Source organism: Panthera tigris, chromosome F2 (genome assembly GCF_018350195.1).
Source record: "Panthera tigris isolate Pti1 chromosome F2, P.tigris_Pti1_mat1.1, whole genome shotgun sequence".
In the NCBI taxonomy this organism is placed as follows: Eukaryota; Metazoa; Chordata; class Mammalia; order Carnivora; family Felidae; genus Panthera; species Panthera tigris.
Genome location: NC_056676.1, coordinates 65,360,294 through 65,382,344, shown reverse-complemented (window position 1 = coordinate 65,382,344; position 22,051 = coordinate 65,360,294). Strand labels below are relative to the sequence as shown.

Here is a 22,051-nt window from a genome sequence, read left to right as displayed (position 1 = left end):
TGCAATCTGCCAGCATGTGAAGAAAGCATCCTCAGCTGCCCAGAGGTTATGCATGGGCTTGGTTCTAGGCTGTGGAATTACTTTCTGGGGCTTGCCGGGGAACAGGACAAAAGGGAAGAAGCAAATAGTCATGTGGCATTTCTGTGCTGGGACTTCGGCAAATTATGTAATCGTCCTTTGCATTAAAATCTGCTCCACTTCCATCTGATATTTTGCTGAGAGGACAAGTGAGATTCCAAAGCTCATTTTGCTGGAGTGCAAAATGCTAATCAGCTTCATGGCCAGCAGAGTGGCAGAGGGGGTGTGCCTCTCTGGAGAAGAGAGGAAGGTGAGGAGCCCAGACTGGGGAGGGGCAGGAGGAGTCTAGCTGACTCAGTGAACTCTGTCAAACATGCCTCCCTCCTTGCTCCTTTCCCCTGTGACCTCTTCTCAGTGGGCAAGGGGAGGACTCTGAACTGTGTTCTCTTTTACCAAGAAAGACAGTGTTGCAAAAGGGTCATTAACGATAGGATCAAGGGTTTGGCTATGAGATGGCATGTGGATGGCATGTGCGAGATACTGATTTGGGTAAATGTGCCCTTATGTCTATAGATGTGCCATTTCAAATTCCCGGTTAGATTTGAAAAAGACCTTGGAGATTGTCTAATTCCCCCTTCCTCTCCTGCACAGTGGCTCTGAAACTGGTCTAGCAGATGCTTAGCAAATATTTGTTGAATGAAAGAATAAATAAATGAATGAATTTAGTTCAAGTGCTCAGTTTATAGGTGAGGGAATCAAGGCTCTGAGGAATCAAGAGATTGGTCAAGGTCATGCATCAAGCTAGTGGTAGCTTCAAGCCTCTGAGATCTAGTACTCTGACCACTTGGCTGAGAATTTTCTTTCTGTTCCATCTCGCTCCTAGGACGACTGTAGCCACCAGAAGGACGCTTCAATACTCTTGGAAGTTCTCTGGCTGAATGTTGCTATGATACAGTCTTGCAAAGAGCTGATTGCTCAGTCGCAAGGGCAAGTGCTATTTATGTTGGGTGAGTTAGAAGAATTGTTGCCTTGCAGATATCATTTGTTAACTGCCTCTTTAATATTTGTGAGGAGGATGCCTCCATAACATTTTCTGCGTGCGCATATTAACTGGTAAATTTTACCTTTTATGGGCTGTGATATCCTTTTGCTATTTGATTTAGAAATCTTTCCCTTCCTTCCTCTCTACCTATATGAAGGAAGAAAAAAGCCAGCAGAGGGGAATATTTAGAGGGTGACATTTCAACTTTGCCACTCATTATGATAATTGTGACTGCTTTGCTTTTAACGCTTCAACATTGCCACATGGCCTCCGTTTTTCAAGACTCAGTCAAATTTATTTTATTTTATTTTATTTATTTTTTGGCAGTTGAGGGGTCTGTCGCAGCGTCAGTCATGACCCATAGAGGATAATCACTATCGAGCTTCCCGGCAATGCTGGTGCCCTGCCCCACATACTTCTTATTGCTTTGGTAAATGAGGTGTCTTCTGGGTCCTCCTATGGGACATCACTGGCTGTGAGTTTCCCAGCCTTGAGTGTATTAGTAATCTATTGCTGCATAACAACACCACAAACTGAATAGCTTAGGACAACCTACATTTATTATCTCAGAGTTTCTGAGGGGCAGGAGTCCGAATATGGCTTCACTGGGTCCTTAGTTCCAGGTTCCACAAGGCTGCAGGCAAGCTGTCGGCCTCTTCTAGGACATTTGGTAGTGGGCAGAATCCAAGTCTTGGCAGCTGTGGGACCGAGGTCCCTATTTTCTCGCTGGCGGTCATCTGGGCCTGCTTCCAATTCCTGGAGGTCTGCACTTCCTCGCTGCCTGGGCAGCTCCCTTTGTCAAGCCAGCAGCGGCACCTCTCCCTTCGAGACGCTGAGACGATGTTATATGATCAGAATCTGTTATATGTTAACAGAATCACTGGAGTGACTGTCCCATCACCTCTGCCAGCCATACACTGTTGGCTAGAAGCAAGTTGCAGTTTCTGCTTGTGCTTAGGGGAGGGGATTATACAAGGGTGTGCCTCACTGGGGTCACCTTAGGGTGTGCCACCGTGAGCAGAACTGCCCCCCCCCCCCCACATGCCTGATTCTCTGAGCCTTTTATGCCTGCCTCTGCTCGCGGCTGCAGGAGTTCTGGCATTTCTGCCGCACTACCTCACTTTCCCCAAGTTTACGAGAGCCATCCAAGATGCACCTCTGTGCCATCCCCTACCACTCTTGTCAGGGTGTTAAACCATCTTGCCATGTCAATAAACTCTTCCTTATCCAGCTCTGTACCCCGTCCCCTTCGGACATATTCAGTGTTCCAATCCTCTGCCTACCTTCCTGGCTTGTGTTGGTGAGTTTTGGCTACTTCCGGCATCTTCTTTGGTGTGTGCGCCTCTTGTAGCAGGCTCAGCCCTTCCCTGGGCTGACAGTATGGTGGCTGGATGCCACTTATTGTTCTGGTGGCCAGCAGAGGAGGTGGGGTGAGATCGGGGAAGGCATGTGTTGTCTTGCAAGTGAAGACCTCTGTATTCAAGCTGCCTTGTAGCAAGGGCTGGGGGTGTGTAATGAGGGATGGGCTACTTCTTCAGGCCCAGAGGCTTCAGGAGGATATGATGGTTCAGGGTTTCTGGGTGCACTGGTCCAGCTGTCACCACCCAAGTGTAAGGTCCCATTCCTTCCCAGTCAGAGCACAAACCTGGACGCAGCAGCCTTGCTGCGGTTGGGATTCCAACCTTATAATTAAGTCCTGGGCCTGATGCTCAGTTTTTTTCTGCCCTCTGCAGAAAGAGGGCAGGAGATGAGATTCCTTTTACTTGATGCCAGGGTGGCACTATGACCCTCACTCCTTACCTTTTCATGATGATGAATCACCTCAGCCTTTCCTTGTCTCTCCCTAATGCATTTTTAGCAAGGAGCAGCAGCCATCTGAGTCCACTGTACTTAGAATGACTACTTTTCTGGCCCTGTGCAGGCTGAATGCTTTATATATTCACAGCTAGCACATTCCCTTCTGGAGGGATCCCATCCAATTTGGAGCAATTACATGTTTAACAACTGCAATTCCAACATGCTGGGGCTCCCAGTACTCTCCACTGATGACTGCTGATGGGGTACTTTTTGTCAGCTAGCTAGAAGGGGGTCCAGCTCCCCAAATTTCATTTTGGAATCAACTTCCTAGGACACCTCCTGACAATAAGTTTTAGTTCATGTTCCCCAGAAATAGACTCTGATGTGGAGATATGCACGTAGAAGTTTTACTGGAAAATGCATTTGGGAATAGCACCTGTAGAAAAGCTAGGGAGCAGAACTGGGCACAGGGAGAGCATCAGCTATGATGTAGTTGTACTAGAGTACCTCCTAATCATACAGCAAGCTCCAGAGCTGGGGTGGCATTTTATGATTGTCCTGCCTTGGAGAAAGGGAGTCAGGCCTTTGCGCCCTTGCATTGACCAGTCACAGGATATAGGCTGGCCCTGGGGAGTGGGTATAAGGGGGAAGGGTGAGGCAGGTCTTTTGACCAAGGACAATCTCTAGAGGGGGGTGCCTTTGTCAGCAGTCAGCATCCAACATTCCCAACTGCTGGGGTAATGGGTCCTGAAGGGGTGATCTGGGCCATATGCCATATTAACCACCATACCCGTGGTTCCCACTGAGGGTGATTTTGTCTCCTAGGAGACGTTTAGCATTGTCTGGAGACTTTTTGGTTATTACAACTAGAGGGGTGTTTGCTACCAGCATCTTGTGGGTAGAGACCAGAGATGCTGCTAAACATTCGATAGGGCTCAATTAAGACTGTCCCCCACCATAAAGAATGATGTGGCCCCAAATGTCGATAGTGCCAAAATTGAGAAACTCATGCTATGCCATGCTTTCTTGGATTCGCTCTCAAATAAATTACTTGCACCAAAATCCTTGTTTGGGGTTTCTGTTTGGAGGACAATGGGGGGATATTAAAACTAGGGCAATGGAGGATATTAGAGCTGTAAGAGACAAAGTGATTTGAGGGGGTTGCACATCTTGGGCAGGGGAGGACAAAGATGGGAAATCCCAGACTTTCTGTGCCCTGAGCCCACATTCTTCTCTACGTACCATGCTACGTACCATGGAGCTGGTGGGAGGACCAGTCTGCAGGTCTTATACCACGTGTAGGAGTTGGTGATGGGGGATTTCAGCATGTTCCTGGGCTTATCAGCAAATTCTGGTTCCTTGAGAAATTTGTTGGCTATTCAACAATCATAAAGCCTTTCTCAACTGGACTGCAGAATGTGGACAATGATGTGAATGACTATTTCTCAATTCTCCCAAAGTTGGTACGTAGTTAGCACCATTATAGATGGAGAAGTTAATATAGAGAAATTAATTCACTGCTACAGTGGATGCCTTAGGACATTAAGCCTTAATTCTCTTACAGAAACCTGACGGAGAATGGCTATGTGGGCAGAGATATTCTTCTCAAGTTACTGAGCTTCCATTTAGTAAGGTATTTGTTCCTCCAATCATTCTTCCTTTCACCTATTCATTATTTCATTTAACTAGTAGTTATACTCAGTGAGAGACAACCCCATCTCATGTCTTTTAAAAAATATATTAGAATAGAAAGACTTGAGCTATCGTTGTCAGAGAGATGCTATAAATGGTAGAAATGAGAAATCCGGAGAGGCTGAGCAATTTGCCCAAAGGTTTTGGAACTAATTCAAGACACGGTCATGGTTAGAACCAGGTTCCAGAAGGGGACAAGTATGCCGAGAGAAGATTGCGTGCGGTATGGTCTTTCACCATAAGGACAGAAATATGTGACTCACTTTAATTTGCACTTTATTAATATGTAGTCATATTAATTCTCTCAGCACACTGCCTGAAGGTACAAGGGTGTAGCCTTCCCCTCTGTGTGTAATTCTCTAGAAAGCTGTGTGCCACAGGGAGCTTTCTAACTAGTAGGTGTCATAGGCCTGGATTGATTTAATTTGAGCCAAGGAGCAATGTACATCCCAGAAGTTCCCCTTCCAGCTAGAATTGAAAGTACCGGAATGTGAATGCTACCAAATCTCTGGGAAATGAAAGCTCTAGCTTGCCATTTAAGCGAACAATCTGTGAAACTACCTGCTTTCCCCAAACATCGAACCAAACCAACGTTAACTTTTGCCAACCTTAATTGTAAGCAGAGAAGCCATTGTCATGAGTCCATAAATTGAGATTCTCCTCAGGCTTGGAACTGTGCTTAGAAACCATGTTGCTTTCCTGCTCTGCCCCAGGCCTTGTACAAACTTCATTTTCTCATTCTTCTGGGACCGAGTGACGCTCCTTTGGTCGCCGGTACAGTGCTGGGGAGAAATCTGATTTTGTTTTTCCTGACACACAAACTGAATTCACTCTGTTTAATTCTGATTTGAGTATTGCCAATTCTCAATCCTGTAATACTGTCAAGAGTATTATACGATCACTGCCGTGAAGGTGGCCCTCCCTGGCATTTGGCCATGTGCCTCACACCAGAGATTCACATGGGTCGCAGAGAAACTGTTCCCAGTACCCAGTACCCAGTACAGGAACTTGGAGGAGTGTTTCTTGCTAAAGTAACCACTTAGGCTGGGTCAATCATTGATCATTTAAGCCTCAACTAATTAACCATGTGATTTTCTATTTCCATGTTTACATTTTTAAAAAGTTCTTATCTTCATGAGAACTCAAGCGTGCAGGTGAACCCTGTTAGTGTTTGCTTACCAGCAAAAGAGTTTATCGGCTCAGGAAAATGGGAGGGTCATGGATGAACCTGGCTTTCATAATAACTGGAATCAGGGACTAGAAAGTTTTCAGAATTTAGTCCACTCAATACCTATACATTAGGAGTAAAAGCTTCCCTAATCTTGGTGCCTGCTTAACTATGGAGGTGGTATCACTAGGCTCATACTCTGGATTTTCCCTGTCCTTCAGTTTGCAAGGAGGGCACTTATTTCTGATCATAAATTCCGGGAGAACCAACTCGGTGTTGTTCTCAGTTCGGCCTTTCTATTTCTTTGGTTCTCACTGAAGATCGCCCTTCTCTGTCCCTCCATGTCCCTGGGGGCAGGCCTGTGGTCTTCTAATACTGTCCAGGATTGGGTGGAAAAGTCTGCCTACCTCTGAGTTTTCCTATTACCTATTTCCTATTTCTTATATATTCCCACATTCTCCAGTAGTTCCTGTTGTTAGTAATAAAGGTGATATTTCAGCCTCCCTAGGTCTGATCTCATCCAGCTCTCAAATCATTTGGAACCTTGGTGGGGAAAGAAGTCTCATTTACCCAGTCCTCTTCAATCCCATTGTTATTCGCTTAGCAGGAACCATTTATTGTGTGATCATTATGTATCAGGCACAGGCCCCATAGAGACAGAGAGAAAAAAGATGGTTCTCGTTCTTGGTGGACTGTCCATCTAGAGAGAGCTCCTACTGGTGCATCTCCAAGGCCCTGCATGCTTGATAAATATTTGTGGAATGAAAGAAAGGGGGAAGATGCTGCATGTTAACGTGGTAAGTGCGCAGTGGAAGCAGTGTGTGTTACGGAGATCTGCCTCCAGGACCGGGCCACTCTTTCCTCCCTCCTGGGAGTGCTGGCTGCTGGTGGCTCTCAGCTGAGACTCTCTCCAAAAATTGCCTTCTGTGGAAGAAAGCAGCTTCACTCAAGATAATATTCTGTCTCCAAGGGCAGCCCATGACTGGGCAATACAAGCTACAAAGGCTTGGTCCCCACGTTTCAAACTGGGACAGATCTGAATGGCCAGGTCAGCTTCTTCCTCTGCCCAGTCCTGACTCCTTTAGGTGTCGATGCTGGGAGCATACCCCAAAAAACTTCCTGCATGTCAATTTCCATCTCAAAATCTGTTTCCAGGAACCTGATCAATACACAAATGCAAACTGTTGTGGGATTACAGGGGAGGGGTTATTTGGTCGATGGTAGGCATTTGGAGAGGTAGAAATGGTACTGGGATTAGAGGAGAGGATGGAAAGCCTGGGCAAAGGATGAAGGAAGCTTGCTAGGAAAAGGAGGGAAGGCTGTGCTTTGGGAGAAGAGTGGCTGGAGCACAGGTGGGAGTGTGGAGCTCCTGAGACAGAGGGAGCTCATGCCTCTTCCTCAGAAGAGATGCTTCCCATGCTTACTGCTCTCAGTTTATACTGTCCTCTCCAAGGAAACAGCCCAGCCAGAGAGATGGAGGGACAGAGGCCTTCATGAGATATTGCAGAGGTAGTGGGGGTTACCCACAGCAAGGAGGGAAGAGAAAATGTGCAGTCAGAGGTCTGAGGACACTGAAGAGGCCAGTGTAGCATGTGAGTGGGGATCCCTGGGTGCAGAAGACCAGAAGGTGCCAGAGTGTTGGGACTGACTCTCTGGAGATCTGCCTACATCTGACTGACTCGGGAAGGGTTTGTTCTAGCTCCCAGAGTTCCCTGATGTCATGGCTGGGTATGCACATGCTGCAGGGGGTGGGGAGAGGAGCAGGATGCCTGCTGTGGTCAAACATGACTGGCCAAGATGAGCATCTGCTCCTTCTCTGGCAGGTGCCAGGGCAGAGGGATGAGGCCAGCGAGGAGCAAGCTGCTCAGAGGGCAAGGGAGACAGGGGAGAGTGAAAGCTGAAGAGGTGGCCCGAGGAAAGGATCAGGCAGAAGCAAAAGCCTCTGACTTTATTTTCTTGGTTATTGATGTAAAAAATCATTCCCGCCCCCCCACACCCCGGAGCTGCAAAAATGAAAAGCAAGTAGCTTTAGCTTTTCTAAATGGTGAAAGGTTTTGATCATGCTTATTGCTTCTACCTAATATAAGATTTGTGAAATTAGAATCCAATCCAAATAACACTGCATATCTAATATATGCCAGGAGCTATGCTAAGCAGCCTGGCTTCATTTGCTAGTGATTATAATCAAAGAAGCAGTTCCTAAAATAATTAAATTTAATGAGAGAAGGATAAACAGAAATGCCATTCAGTTACCATTCTGTTGGTTGCTCTTACCTTGCTGTGGAAGTTAGGTAGGTTGGTTCTATAGCAGTGAGTACCTATTCATTTCATAAATTTATGAAACAAAATGTTATTGATGTCTTGGTGACAGACGCATGTCAGGTGCTAGAAATATACATGCCCAGTATAATAGAAATCAAGGAGACAAGGCTTTTAACACCCAAGAACAAAATAATTTGGTTTTGGATATTAATTCCTTTGGATCTGAACATTTTTAGAGTTAACTTTCAGGAGGACTTGATCTTTTTTAGGAGGATTTGATTTTTGAATGTGTATTTCTTCTAAGAATTTGATAATGGGATATCTCTGGGTTATAATCATTCATTATGTGAGTGTCTTCATGTAGTTCATTATTGGTACATTATAAGGGTGTCATTTAATCTCATTGTTGAATCTTGGATATGCTGTGTTGGACAGCATGACTGCACATATTGTGATTTGGAAAATGGAACAGAGAGGGAATTTTTAGCCTTGGGTCTGGCGTTGATTGAATTTGGTTCTGTTCTGATACATTTCAGAGCCTTCTGGAAGCAATGTGTAAACCACTCATCTGTGGTCCCCAGGAGTGCCATTTGGTACTGAAGGTGCAGTCTCCTGTTATGGTGATCTCCTCCCGAGGGCCACTGCTACACTGTAGTTGACTAATGACTTAACAATGAAGCAGGCTGGGGGCACTTGGGTGGCCCAGTTGGTTAAGCATCCGACTTCAGCTCAGGTCATGATCTCACGGTCTGTGAGTTGGAGCCCGACATGGGGCTCTGTGCTGACAGGTCAGAGCCTGGAGCCTGTTTCGGATTCTGTGTCTCCCTCTCTCGCTCTCTGCCCCTCCCCCGCTCGTGCTCTGTCTCTCTTGCTCTCAAAAATAAATAAAACATAATTTTTTTTTCTAAACAATGAAGCGGGCTGAGTTGAGAGCAAAAAGCTAAAGAAAGGGGAGAACATTTCTTCCCCACTTCTGATGTTTCCTTCTGTGTTAAAAGAACTTCAGTTGGATTTCTGCTCTCTCTCTCTCTGCTGCGGGGGAGGCAGGGTGATTTGTCTGACTGGGAGCTGTGGGAAGAATGAACTGGGCATGTCTGGGTCATATTTACCTTTCTTCCCCTTGGGAATGAGCTTCCCTCAGGCAGCAGGTATTCCTCTTAATTTTTCTGGGGGAAGGTTTGTCCTAACCACCCCAGCTGCTGCATTAGGATGGATACGTCCACTTGGTTCACTTGGTTCACTCACGTTTTTTTCTAACCCATTTCAGAAACTTCTAGAAGTAAAACCTAAACTGTCTACCACCGGTGGTGTCCACCACTGGTCTCAGGAGATCCCAAAGGAAGAGAGTACAGCCAGCAGATCCATTTGGCTCTCACAGGAAGCTTCATTTTCCCATCTTTTTAGTTGTAGAGGGAGTGTTTTGAACTCTCAGCTAGAACTCTTATTTTCCAATTTAGAATTCAAATGTGGAAACACGGAGCTATTTATTGCTCCCTCAAAATGTCAACAATGGTAGAGGAAATTTGTGGGTATATGGAACAAAAGTTCAGCCTCTTCATTTATAAGCTATATTTGAGTGTAGGGTGCTAGTAACAAAGTAGAGGCAAATGAAATCAACTTTGCATCCTTCATGGTTCAGTCTGGTGTCATGTCCTAGTGTCCCTGTAGTCCCCATTCCCTGGACTCAGTTTGAGGTTCTTCTCCTTTATATCACTTTGTGCCTGCCTTTCTCACACAGTACCCACCATTGCAAATTGAAAGGAGAGAGGGAGGGAAGGATGGGTAGAAAAAGCCAAAGACCATAGGATGGTTCTGAGAGAATTTTGGCCAGGCCAATGGAGGGATGCTGAGCCACAGTTGCTCACTAGAAGAACCCCACACTGCGTAGGAATGGGCTGGCTCTGGTACCCCAGTCATGCTTGGCCACTGGCTGGGAGTACCCTTGGGTTTCACAGTATCCATGGAGGGAAACTATGTTCCTTGCAGTAGGTTCTCGTTCTCCCAAAGGAGATTGGAGAGCTGTATTGCCATGGACACTACAGGCTCTTTAAAGACAGGGACTGGTCTTGCTCTGTATCCTTGGAGCTTAGACAGTAGGTGGGTCTGGCACACAAGGCAATTGATAAATATTTGTTGAAACATTGTCAGGAATGGATTGTAGAGGGATTTGAGTTTGACAGGCTGTTTGAATTAATTTAGTAAGAAACTCAAAATTATTAAAGATTTTATAACAGAAGATCAGGGCTGTACTTAGAGAAGAATGTAGAGTGCACTAAAGTGAGACTCTTTCTTTTTTGTATGGAGATGTGTCTGTTGATAGGCAGAGAAAGGCAGTCACCCTCAGCAAAAGATTTTGGAGGTGATGTTTTTGGGACTTGGAAAATTATTTGGACTCGGGTTATGGAAAACAAGAAATTAAAGATGACAATGAGTTTTCCAATATCAGAGACTGGATGTATGGGAACAGAGGAGGAAGAGGAGCTAGAATCTCAGGGCTAAATGCTGAACTTGGTGTTAGATTTGCTGAGCTAGAGATGCTCTTAAACATCCAGTTGGCAATGTCAAACTGGTAGTTAGGATCATCTGCCCGAATCTTGCCAAAGAGTTACAGGTTAGAGACATATATTGAGAAAAAGAATCAATGAGATTAAGGTAAAAATAGAGAATGGAGTTCAAGGATAAATTTAAATGGACCTGTTGCACATTTTGCAGGCAGCTGCTACGCTATTTGTGCATCCTTTTGCAGGTCTGAATACACCAGACAGAATGATACCATTCACTTCTATTCCTTTGATTCTTTGGTGGGAGAGAGGGATTCCTCTTGTCTTTTTTTATTCTGAGACCGTGAGCTTTCCAAGACTGTATTTCTGCCTTTGATACTTGGAGAACAAGCAGAGTGATTTACACAAAGATTGTGAATTCCTATAGGGTTGAGGTCTCACTTATCTCTGTCTAGAATGGTATCTGGACAACAGAAGGTGTTCAGTTAAATTAATTTATTTAATTTGCATAATGTTTGATAGTTTAGTAAGTCATGGAAGATACATTTAACACTTAATTCTCATAAGAATGCTAAGAACTGTTATTACCCCATTTATGAATCAGGACACCTTAGAGAAGGTAAGTAATTTACTTGAAATCATATGGTTATGGTAAGAGCCTGTATCAGTCAGAATAGGTTAAGTTATGCTTAGTAACAAATAATCCTAAAAATCTCAGTAGCTTAACAACATAAAAATTTATTTCTTACTTCTGTAAAATCCACTGTAGGTCTGGGAAACCTGCTGGAGAAGCTCTTCTCCATGTGATGGCTCGGAATTTCAGCCTTTATAAAAATATATCTATATTGCTTTTGCAGTTGCTGCAGAAGAGAAAAGAAAACATACAGAATCGTGCACTGGTTCTTCAAGGCTTTCATCAGGTAATGAATCATTTTGTTCCACCCACATTTAATTGGTCAAAGAAGTCACATGGCCTCGTCTAACTTCAAGGGAGAAGGCAAGGGTGATCTCCCCAATGTTCTGGGAAGGAGAAATGGAAACATAGGTGAGTAGCTCTATTTTCTACCACAAAAGCAGAATTAGGTCTTGAGTTTAGATCCCTCCCTCCCTCCCTCCATTCCTTCCTTCCTTCCTTCCTTCCTTCCTTCCTTCCTTCCTTCCTTCCTTGTGTATTTATTTTTGAGAGAGAAAGAGCATGAGCGAGTGGGGAAGGGTCAGAGAGAGAAGGAGAGAGCATTCCAAGTAGGCTTCTTACTGTCAGTGCAAAGCTTGACACGGGGCTCAGTCTCATGAACTGTGAGATCATGACCTGAGCCAAGATCAAGAGTCAGATGCTTAACAGACTGAACCACCCAGGTGCCCCTTGAGTTTAGATTTCTGATTTCAATGGCAATTTCTGATTAAAATGGTCACATTTTACTCTTTGTTTCACATTTTTTTAAAAGAGAGTTCCACACCCAATGTGGGGCTGGAACTCATGATCCCAAGATCAAGAGTCATCCACTTCACTGAGCCAGCCAGATGCCTCTCTGTGACCCATATTTTAATTTTTACTAAGTATATACAGAAAGCTATCCACATTTATTCCAGTTTCTAATGTTCAACCTACCCTGAAAAACAATTATGCTCTCTATCCTTTTCTTCTGTTTTCTCTTGCCTATAGGCCTGACCTCTTAACATTGGGTCTTAGAGTATAAAGCCTCAAAGGGACTCAAGATATCAGAGAGAGACCAATTCCTTTCTTAAGGTTAGATATGGGGTTTAAATATGTGTAATGATATTTGAGTACTGGACCCAGAAATGCTAGATCTTGCTAATTCAATTAATCCTCTTCCCAGTGATGTTCTGAAGGTGAGAAATATCTAAATGATACGACCTTGTTATGACTTGGGACAGTGACTCCTGCAAAGCTCTGTTAGAGCTCACACATTAGGCTTAGGCTGTGGGGTTTCCCACCTCAGAACAAGTTCAAATCTATATGTTGGGATCTTACTTCACTATGTCCACTCTAATGGGGTCAGGAACCATGGTCAGCATGCTTATGTGAGGAGAGGAACAATATAACTGTGACTCATAACCAGGACAGACGGGGGTTGGGGGGGGACTTTGGGATTAAGTGAGCTGGACAGACAGATATATGCACAATGTATTCTCACACAGGGAACTCCTCATCTACTAAGTGTGGCCCAGAAAAGTCTGAGAGCTTGACTCACCAGGTTACCACTCCTAGAGAAGTGTTGCTCAGGCTGCTGAGCATCTCCTCTGACCACTTGTATTTTACTTATAAGGAAATTGAGACCTCTAGACATTTAGGGTTCATGACTCCTAAGAAGTTGAGCTGCTTCAACTCCAGCCCAGGATGGCTTCCCCCTTGACTTACAACTTTGGAAGGACCCTGAAGCAAAATAAAGACTCCAGGGTCTATCAACAGGATGATAACAAGAGCAAGCACTACTGAGATTTTATCATGTGCCAGGCATAAGTGCTAAGGTTATTTTATTTAACCTCACAATATTATGGGATAGGAGCTTTGTATGTCCTTTCTTTCACAGATGAAGAATGTAAGGTCCATAGGGCAGGGATTTTTTTGGGGGGGATAATTTTTTTTTGTCTGTATCCCTAGTGCCCAGATCAGTAGTAGGTATAGATTAGGTGCCCAGTATGTATTTGTTGAATAAACAAGCTCAAGATCACTGTGCTAAGTGAGTGAAGGAGCCAGCATAGGAGCTCAGGCAGTCTGATTTTGAGTCGCCTATTGTAACGTGACCTTCTGTACATGTCTGCCATTATGGGTTATGGTGTAATAGTTTGCTGGTCATTGTCTTGCTGGTTATCGTTTTGTTGTCTCTTTCCCCCACATTATGAGTACCTTGAGAGAAAGGGATGATGCCCCATTCTTCCTGCACTTAACTCACCCTGCACTGCTGGGTAAACAGCAGGAGTAAATTATGTGTTGATTGGTTGCTTGGCTGGCTTCACAGCCCAGAGGGTGGTGGGAAAGGCAGCCGTAAGTTCATGGCGGCTGGTTTTAACTTTCCCAGGCGGTTCCATCTCCCCACACACCTCCTTTAAGGAGACCCAGCCAGTGTTCCACTAGGGGGACCCAAAAGCAAAGGAAAAACCTCTCCTGCCCTCCAAAGATAATGCAACCCAGCCCACAGCCCTCACGAGGGGTCAGCACTGGCTCCGCCAACCTCAGGGCTCACATCCCTGTATAGCTCTGGTTCTGCTCTTGCCTTGCTTGATGCAGCTTTTACAGTCAGGGCTTTGGTAGCAAATTCCACTCCTGTGGGGCCAGGACTGCTCAGTTCCTGGGACCCCGGCTGTTCCTGCGGTGCTGACATATGGGTTTGTCCTAGGAGTAGAGGAGAGGGGTTTTAAAGGGCTGGCCACCTGGTGATGAGGCTGCCCTGGTGTCACACGGGAAGCCCCGAAATGCAGATCTAGTAAATAAAGGATACTTCATCTTCTGCTCCCTTCTCTCCCTCTCTAAAATCAGGGGCCCCCAACCACTTTGATGGTTCAGTGTGAGGCCATTCAAAGCTCAGTGCTTCCTTTTCTACAGCAACAGGAACTGGAGACGTGGTTCTCACTAGGGCAGCCTGACTTGTTGAGACAGATAGAATGATCTATTTTGACAAGGCGTCTTAGAGGGATGGATGTATTTGTGAAACGTTGGACAGTTTCATTTATTATTATTTCTCAACTCTGTGCTGTGGGACATTTTTTCTTTTTTTGAACAGCTTGCAAATATGCTACCAGCATTTGGGAAAATTCTCAGTTATATGTTTTCTGTAATAAAATCTGATTTTTTTCTATATTTCTTTTCTATGATCTCTAAATCGTTTGATTTACTTTTTATTGTAGAGGTTTTATTTCTTTTAAGATATGATCTTTTCCTTGAGGAAAGATCTACGGTGAAACATCTATAGTATTCCAGAACTTAAAGAAGTTTTAGAAATACTGGCATAGATCCATAATGGCACAGGCATAGACGGGGTTCCTGGACTCTGCACCGAAGATGGGGCACATGAAATGAAGGGGCATGAAAGCCAGGCGGGGCCAAATCATTTCACAGACCTTCAGCTCGAGAGGAATCTTTAGAGATTTTTCTCATTTAGAACTCTTATTTGACAGACGAGAGAACTGAGGTCCGGAGGGGCAAATGACTTGCCTTGTCACATAGCTGATTAATAACAAAGCCCCAAAGGCATCTGGTCATCACTTTTCAATATCCCACGGACTTCTGGTGTGAACTGAAGGTGAAAGTGTTTTTTTTCCCATGGCCGTTCATTTTATATTAGTCTGCCAAGGAAGTGTCTGGAATAAAGGAGGTAAAGCAGAGAGAGAAGAGACAGAGGGTTTTGACCATTGTGTGATAAAGACGTTCTGGTGACTCAGTGCCCTGTGGCCTGCAAATGATGCAAAGGGGAAAATGATGAGTAGGTCTGTCCAGGAGAACACAAGGCCCCCCAAAACAAAACAAAACAGAACAAACCGCCCTCTGGAAGGTTGTGTCCAAGGACAGGAGGCACACTCAACAAACTTGGTTCAATAATCATGTAATGAAACTGTTTGGTAGCAGACACTATGGAATGTTCTGGAAAACACCACCTAGCATTGTCTATCTCCTTTAGATTCTCTAAGCACTTTCCCACATACCCTCTCCTCATCTGACACTTCCTGTATCAGCCAGGGTTCCAGGTGATTCCGGTTCACCTGGGCATTGAGAGGACTTTTTTAGAAAGGGGCAGGTGGGGTCCCACCATGACAGGACCCAGAGCGGCTCTGGGATAAGACAATAGGGATGAAAGGTCTCTGCCTTTGTTCTGCCTTGTCTTGCACTCTTTCCAGTATGTTATTTTGCTTAGGCTCCCTGTTCCAGACTGAGGGTGTCTGATTGGCTGAGCCTGGAGCACATAGACACTCCTTGACTGGGGGAATATTGAGGCATCTTGATGTACAGGTCCTTCAAGGCTGTATCCAAAGCAAAATCTGAATGCTCTTGACAGAAGAAAGGAGAATAACTAACAAATGTTCCCTGTAAATGAAATGATTACCTTCATGGCATAAATGAAAAGGCTGAGGCCCAGAGAGGTGAAGTGACTCACCCAAGGCCACAGAGCTGTATATAGCAGAGCAAAGTTACATCTCCAGAACCTGTTCTTTCTACAAAAGGGAGTGGGTGAAGTTTGTATTTAATGCAGTCCTTTCTCCTTTCTTACTGCTCATGTCACCCTGGTTCCTACCCCTCCTCCAAAGGGGTCTTATCACTCAGCTGCCATCTATGGGCCATGAGGCTGATGCTTTTACTCCCCTCCACTCCTGGATCCCCAAATTTCCTGGTACCCATGTGATAAATGGAGGAACACTTCACACTGTGTGCTAATAATTGAAGAAATCACACCCAGGTGGGTCTTCGGACACTGTGAAAGCCCTCTCTCACTTCTTATTCCACTGCTGTGGATCCGGAGCTTATTGTTGTTGTCGGGGAGCTCAAGGAACTGAGGAAGTCACCTATGCAGGTTTCACTGAGATAAGGTCTGCCTACAGGTGGGGCCTGGCCACAGATTCATGGCCCCATCGCAATACCTTAAGTGAACCTTTAGGGACAATGGTTCAAAACTATATGGTTCTCTGTTGTCTACAGAAAAAAGCCCATGTTCCCTTGCTTAGCTGTATGATGTGCCACTCCTGGTGTCTGGGGTGCTGGTTACGGAAGGACTCTGAGTCTCTGGGAACGGTGGGAAAGAATTACATGTTCCACTAGTCTGCTGAGCGTGGAGAATGGAGAGGGGTGGCGTGTATAAAGTCGGCTTGATGTTCATACTGAAGCCCTTAGTGTTCTTTCCTCAACCTACCATTCCCTTCCTCCTCAATACTTTCCCTACCCTTTGGTGCTGTAGTCTGAAAATGGAAATCAGCTGACCTGTTTCTTCAAATGATGTAGAAGCTCAATGTGTAAAATAAACAAAAGGCTGAGATGGAGGGGGAGGGGGTTCAGAGACCACTGTGGCTCTGAGGGTGTGCTTGGAATCCCCGGGAACCATGCCTCTACCCACAATCCACTTTCTGCTCTTCCTGGGACATACTCCATCCTTGCCCCTCCCTGCTTTCTCTCTCTCTGTTCCTTAACCTGGAATGACATCTTGCCAGTTCTTTAAGATCTCAGAGGTCACCTCTGCCCTAAAACCTTCCCTAATGCTTCTAGCTGGATAGATTCTCTCTGAAAGCCAAAGCATTGTTCTTGACGTCTCTCATGGATTTTATAGTTGCTCATTTGAATACAGGTTCCCCTGATATGTTATAGGTGCCTCTGGGTAGTTCCCTGTGTGACGGGTAATCTGAGGTCTCTGCAGTCAATTTTGGTAAAAAAATGCTAGCATTGTAATGCATGGATATTGTTTATTTTGTTTTAGAGTCTTTGCAAACTCTTTGTAATATTCTACCTCCTACATCCATCATCTACGCTGATTCTTTCTGGACATCTTTTTGTTTTTGTTTTTGTTTTTCTTTTGTAAAATTGGGGTAGTGGTGTTACTGGCTCCATGGAGTTCCTGTGATGAGTTAATTTAATTTATGCTAAGTGCTTATTACAGCACCTGGCACAGAGTATGTGCTTGGTGAATGTTAGTTATTACTATTATTGTAATTATTATTACCTCAACATCATTAGGATAACAACACTTCTCCACCTTGATATCATGCCCAGGTTCCTTCCCAAGGGGTGGCCTGCATTTGCCTGTCACCGAGGTGCAGGAAGAAGTGAACCTCTCGACTCTTGGCTGGGAGTCTGGGTGGATGAAGTGAGAATTAGTCATGGCCTCATTCACAATCTGAGAACATTCACACTTGTCACACCTGCTTGGAGAGGCTTGGATTCATCCAGCAAATTTTGCATTTTCAGCCCTGGTCTGTGTGCTGGGAACAGCTCAATTTTGAAAGTCTTGCAAAGGCCTCTTCGAAGTGGCCCGGTGACTTCATTCAGGACCTGGCCCTGCTGGGAGCGGGGACTCTAGTGAAAGACAGGAGAAAGCTGTGTCAGCTGCAGCCGTGTCTCCTCAGGAGACGTTCTCCCAGGATGCCTGTCCTTGTCTGTTCCCACAGTGTGCCTTTAAACCCAAGCTGCAAAAGAGTGTCCTTTTGCTAAAGAGACTAAGAATCTTTCAGGAACCTGCTCCCTGGAAGGGACATGTTGGGATGCCAGATCCTTGGCTAAAGTCATTAAGTGAATTTATACTTGATCGGCTGCAATGGAAGTATCCATCCTTTTTTTTTTTTTTTAATGTTTATTTATTTTTGAGAGAGAGAGCATGTGTGCATGAGCAAGGCGGGGAGTGGCAGAGAAAGAGGGAGACAGAGGATCCAAAGCAGGCTCCACACTGACAGCAGAGCGCCTGATGCAGGGCTTGAACCCATGAACTGTAAGATCATGACCTGAGCTGAAGTTGGGCGCTTAACTGACTGAGCCACCCAGGCGCCCCAGGAAGCGTCCATCCTGATGGCAGGGCTTTGGCCTTGGGTTTTGGAAGTACTTTGTTTCTCCTTTGTCCTACCTATTGCCCTTCACAACTGCTGCTCAGCCTGCATTTCCTGAATTTCCATGTTCTTTCTTGCCTTTCTGTCTCTGCTAGAAAATGTGCCACCTCTTCTGCTGCCATACACCCCTAGGCTTCTTCCCCTCAGAAGTGTCTCTTGACCCCAAAGGCTTTTGGATATTCTTTTCCTTCGATATCACATACCTGTCTACATCATGATTCCTGTAACTCTGGGCATCACAGCCTGTTTCCTTACCTGTCTCTCCTGCTGTAAAGTGGGCTGCGTGCCCCGCCCCAGAACTGTGTTATTTGTTCATGGCTACAACTCTGGGGACCTGGCCAAAAAAAAGGACACAAATGAATGAATGAAAACAATGAATAAATAAGTGGACGAGTACAAGAATCAAGCACAAATTATTATTTCTGTTGATCTGACCCAAGCATGAGAAGGTGAGGCGTGACAGAGGAGAACATATCTTCATATACTGTTCCATAGTAGCACCCTTTCAGTGAAGAAATTGTGTGCCGCATCTCAATTTTTGGAACAGATAAAAGAAGAACTTTTCTGCCTGTAGGAGGAGTGAAACCCTATGGTCTCTTTCCTCTTCCTCCTTTGGGGGTGGGGCGTAGGCTCCTTGGGCAGAGTGTGAAAGCCATTGCCCCTAAAAGGATGACGCTGTTTTGAAAAGAACTGAGCAGAGGGACCACAATCCACCCGGGGGCCTGATTCCCTTATTAGTTGTGGCTAATAGCATGTATTATGCACATAGGCTGGGCCAGTCCTATGCTAAGGGCTTTGCTTATATCAATTTTTCATCCACATAATAATCTTATGTGGTATTTTCTATGCTCACTTCTATTTTAGAGAGGAGAAAACTGAAGCATAGAGTTAAGTAACACGCCCAGGTCTCATGACGACCGCGCAGCTGAGTCAGGAATCAAACTCTGGATTATCTGTCTCTAGGAGCTGAACCCTGAGCAGGCAGCCGCCTGCAGGAAAACAGCGGAAGTGCCCATAAGAACCTAAGCTGTCCACTGAGTGTGGTTGCAGCTGGGCACTGTGCTAAGCCGTTCACAAACATTAGCTCATTCGATCCTTACTGCACCCCTATGGCGTGGAGGTGTCACTGCCATGTTATCACTGGCAGAGGAATCACCTCTATCTACCCTTCGCAGTGGGTTATCAATGTCACCTATTGCCAACAAGGGGGTCAAGCAAAAAACGATTAGCCCAACATTTGCATACATTTTGTAGCAAGATGACCTTTTTCTTTTTAAAGAGAAACACAGATTATTTGAAACCAATGATGCTAATTAGGGTTGGCTGCCTCAGCAGGATAAAATAAATCAACCAATCCACTTTTTGGAAGCAGAAGGTGGGAAAGAGGCTACTTCTGAGCTGACTGTGCACCAAGAGACAGATCCTTGTTTCATATAAATTGTCTATGAAAATTCCTCTAGATGAACGCAGGAGGGAAATCTGGCACAAGTCCTAGAGCAGGATAAAGATGTTTGAAAATCCTTTCAGAAATCATAACTTAGATGCTTCTCCCATCTGTCCCATTTCTGCCAAGAAATATGACCCTCTTTCTTATAGGATTTTCAAAGCACTAGAAGACTCCAGAATGGTATATAGAGTAAGAGGTATTACTGCTTCACGGTGGACAATCCAAAACCTCCTGGACCCTTTTCTGATTGCTGATAACCCTGTGGTAAGAAGTCTAATGAGACATGCTCATATATTTTCTTTAAATTTAAATAAAAAAAATTTTAATGTTTATTTTTGAGAGAGAGGGAGAGAGAGAGAGAGAGCGTGGGGGAGGGGCAGAGAGAGAGGAAGACACAGAATCCGAAGCAGGCTCCGAGCTTTCAGCACACAGCCTGATGCAGGGCTCAAACCCACATATTGTGAGATCATGACCCGAGCCGAAGTTGGAGGGGCTCTGGGCCCATTCACTGAGTGGGCCCCCCAGGTACCCGACAAGACATGCTCATATTAATAATGGCTGTCCCTGTCCTGTCTTCCTTTAGGGGATCTCGGTGTACCATGATAGCAGAAAGCTTCATCCAGTATAGTCAGGAAGGGAAGGACTGAGGACAATGGTATTCTTTGTAAAAATCAAGAGGATGAGATTATAAGCCTGTGGTGTTCATTAAGGCTGTTCATAAATATTTTGGTTCTGTTCTGGGTCACGGTGGGATTGTACTTCCCATGAAAGCTAGGCGTGGCCCTGTGATGTGCTGTGTGCAATAAAAGGGGAGTGAAAAGTGATATATATCAGTTCTGGTAGAAAATGTTAAGAGCTAGTAGGATTTGCCATGTTCTCTTTCCCTTTGTCACAGCGTCAGGCAACATTTGAGAGAGTGGATAATTTTTTTTAGACTGGGTATGATGGTTGATTTTATATGTCAACCTGGCTAGGCAATGGTGCCCAGTTGTTTGGTCAAATACCAGTCTAGATATTGCTGTGAAGGTATTTTTTTAAAGATATGATCAACACTTAAATCAAGAGACTCTGAGTAAAGCAGATTATCCTCCATAATGTGGGTGGAACTCAACCAATCACTTGAGGTTCTTAACAGCAGACTGAGGTTTTTCATAAAGGAAGGGATTCTCTTCTAGATTGTAACATAGAGACCCTGCTTGAGTTTTCCAGCCTGCTGCCCTGTGGAATTCCTACCCAAGATTACAAGCATCAACTCTTATCTGAATAGACTATTGGCCTGCTTTACAGATGTTGGACTTGCCAGCCCCACCATCATGTGAACCAATTCCTTAGAATAAAATAAATCTCTATGTATATATCCCATTGGTTCCATTTCTTTGTTTTTCTCTAATACACTGAGTGAGGATGAACTGGAGCAGGAACTCAGCCAACTCATACTGGAAATGTAGAGTGAGTAAGAGATAAACCTTTGTTGTTAAAAGCCATTGTTTGTTACAACAGCAGAACCTACTCTATTCCTACTGATAGGAAAATTAGATATCTGTCCCATTCATCTACATTTTTTCTTATACTTTTTAAAAACTTATTTATTTATTTATTTAGAGGGGAGAAGGGGCAGAGAGAGAGGGAGAGACATCCCAATCAGGCTCCACGCTGTCTCCTTGCATCAGGGCTTAATCTCACAAACTGTGAGATTACCCCATCTCTAAATATTGAAATGAAATATCAAAACCAAATCTACGTAACATTAGCTGAGAGAAATAAAGGTTGGAAGGAAATTCATATTAGCCAATGGCTTACTACTGAACCAGGTACTGAGCCAAGTGCTTGGCATATAATATCTTTTATATTTCTAAAACTAGCTTATAAGGTATGTATAATATTATTTGAGAGATGAGAAAACTAAAGCCAAAGACACAGAGTTAGTGAATGCCAGATGTGAAATTCAGAGTCAGAATTACGTGTTCTGAAACTCAAGGATAATTGTATCAATTAGGATTTTTAACAACAGAAAAGGAATTTATTGCAATGGCATCGGGTACTCACAGAATCAATGGGAAGGACTGGAGACCAGGCTCATCAAAGGACAGATATTCAGGGCACCAGGGGTCTGGAAGCAGGAATGTTTCAATGGCCTCACTAGGAGATGATGATAGAAGGAATGTGGGTATGCTTTTTCTGGTGTTTTATATTTTGTTCCATTTCTGATCAAGTTCAAAGCCCTGAGTTCAGCTGGCCTACCTTGGTGTTATGGGCTCACTCCCTGGCAACTGCATTGACAGTTCCAATAAAACCACTTGCTATTGGAGATAGGTAATTCCTCATAAGGACATTAGGAACTGCTGTCACACACACAAATGTGTGTGTGTGTGTGTGTGTGTGTGTGTGCGTGTGTGTGCGTGCTGGGGGGTGGTGAATATTAGGCAGCCGAAAAGGAGAGCAATTACAGGTTTTTCGAAAGTTTTTCGAAAGTTCCCGCTATGCCACTTTGCTTTTAGGAAGGACCTGTGTTAGTACCCGTTTTCCGTAACGGAAAGAAACCCGAAGGAAGAGTTTCATTTTTACGACAAAAGACGAAAAGCGAA

The 22,051-nt window shown here is 44.6% G+C and overlaps 1 long non-coding RNA gene across 4 annotated transcripts; it reads right to left on the bottom strand.

The window, feature by feature from the left end:
* Positions 1 to 4,871: 4,871 nt before the first annotated feature.
* LOC122234990 lies at positions 4,872 to 21,999 on the bottom strand. Of its 4 annotated transcripts, XR_006213011.1 has the most exons (6): positions 21,513 to 21,999; positions 18,275 to 18,353; positions 17,342 to 17,495; positions 17,143 to 17,273; positions 11,230 to 11,340; positions 4,872 to 5,331 (listed from the first exon to the last, which is right to left on the bottom strand). It is a non-coding gene; the product is annotated as an uncharacterized LOC122234990 (long non-coding RNA). The 4 variants fall into 4 exon arrangements; XR_006213013.1 differs by lacking the exon at positions 17,143 to 17,273 and having other exon boundaries at positions 21,513 to 21,998; XR_006213010.1 differs by lacking the exons at positions 4,872 to 5,331; positions 11,230 to 11,340 and adding an exon at positions 13,719 to 13,835 and having other exon boundaries at positions 21,513 to 21,995.
* Positions 22,000 to 22,051: the final 52 nt, after the last annotated feature.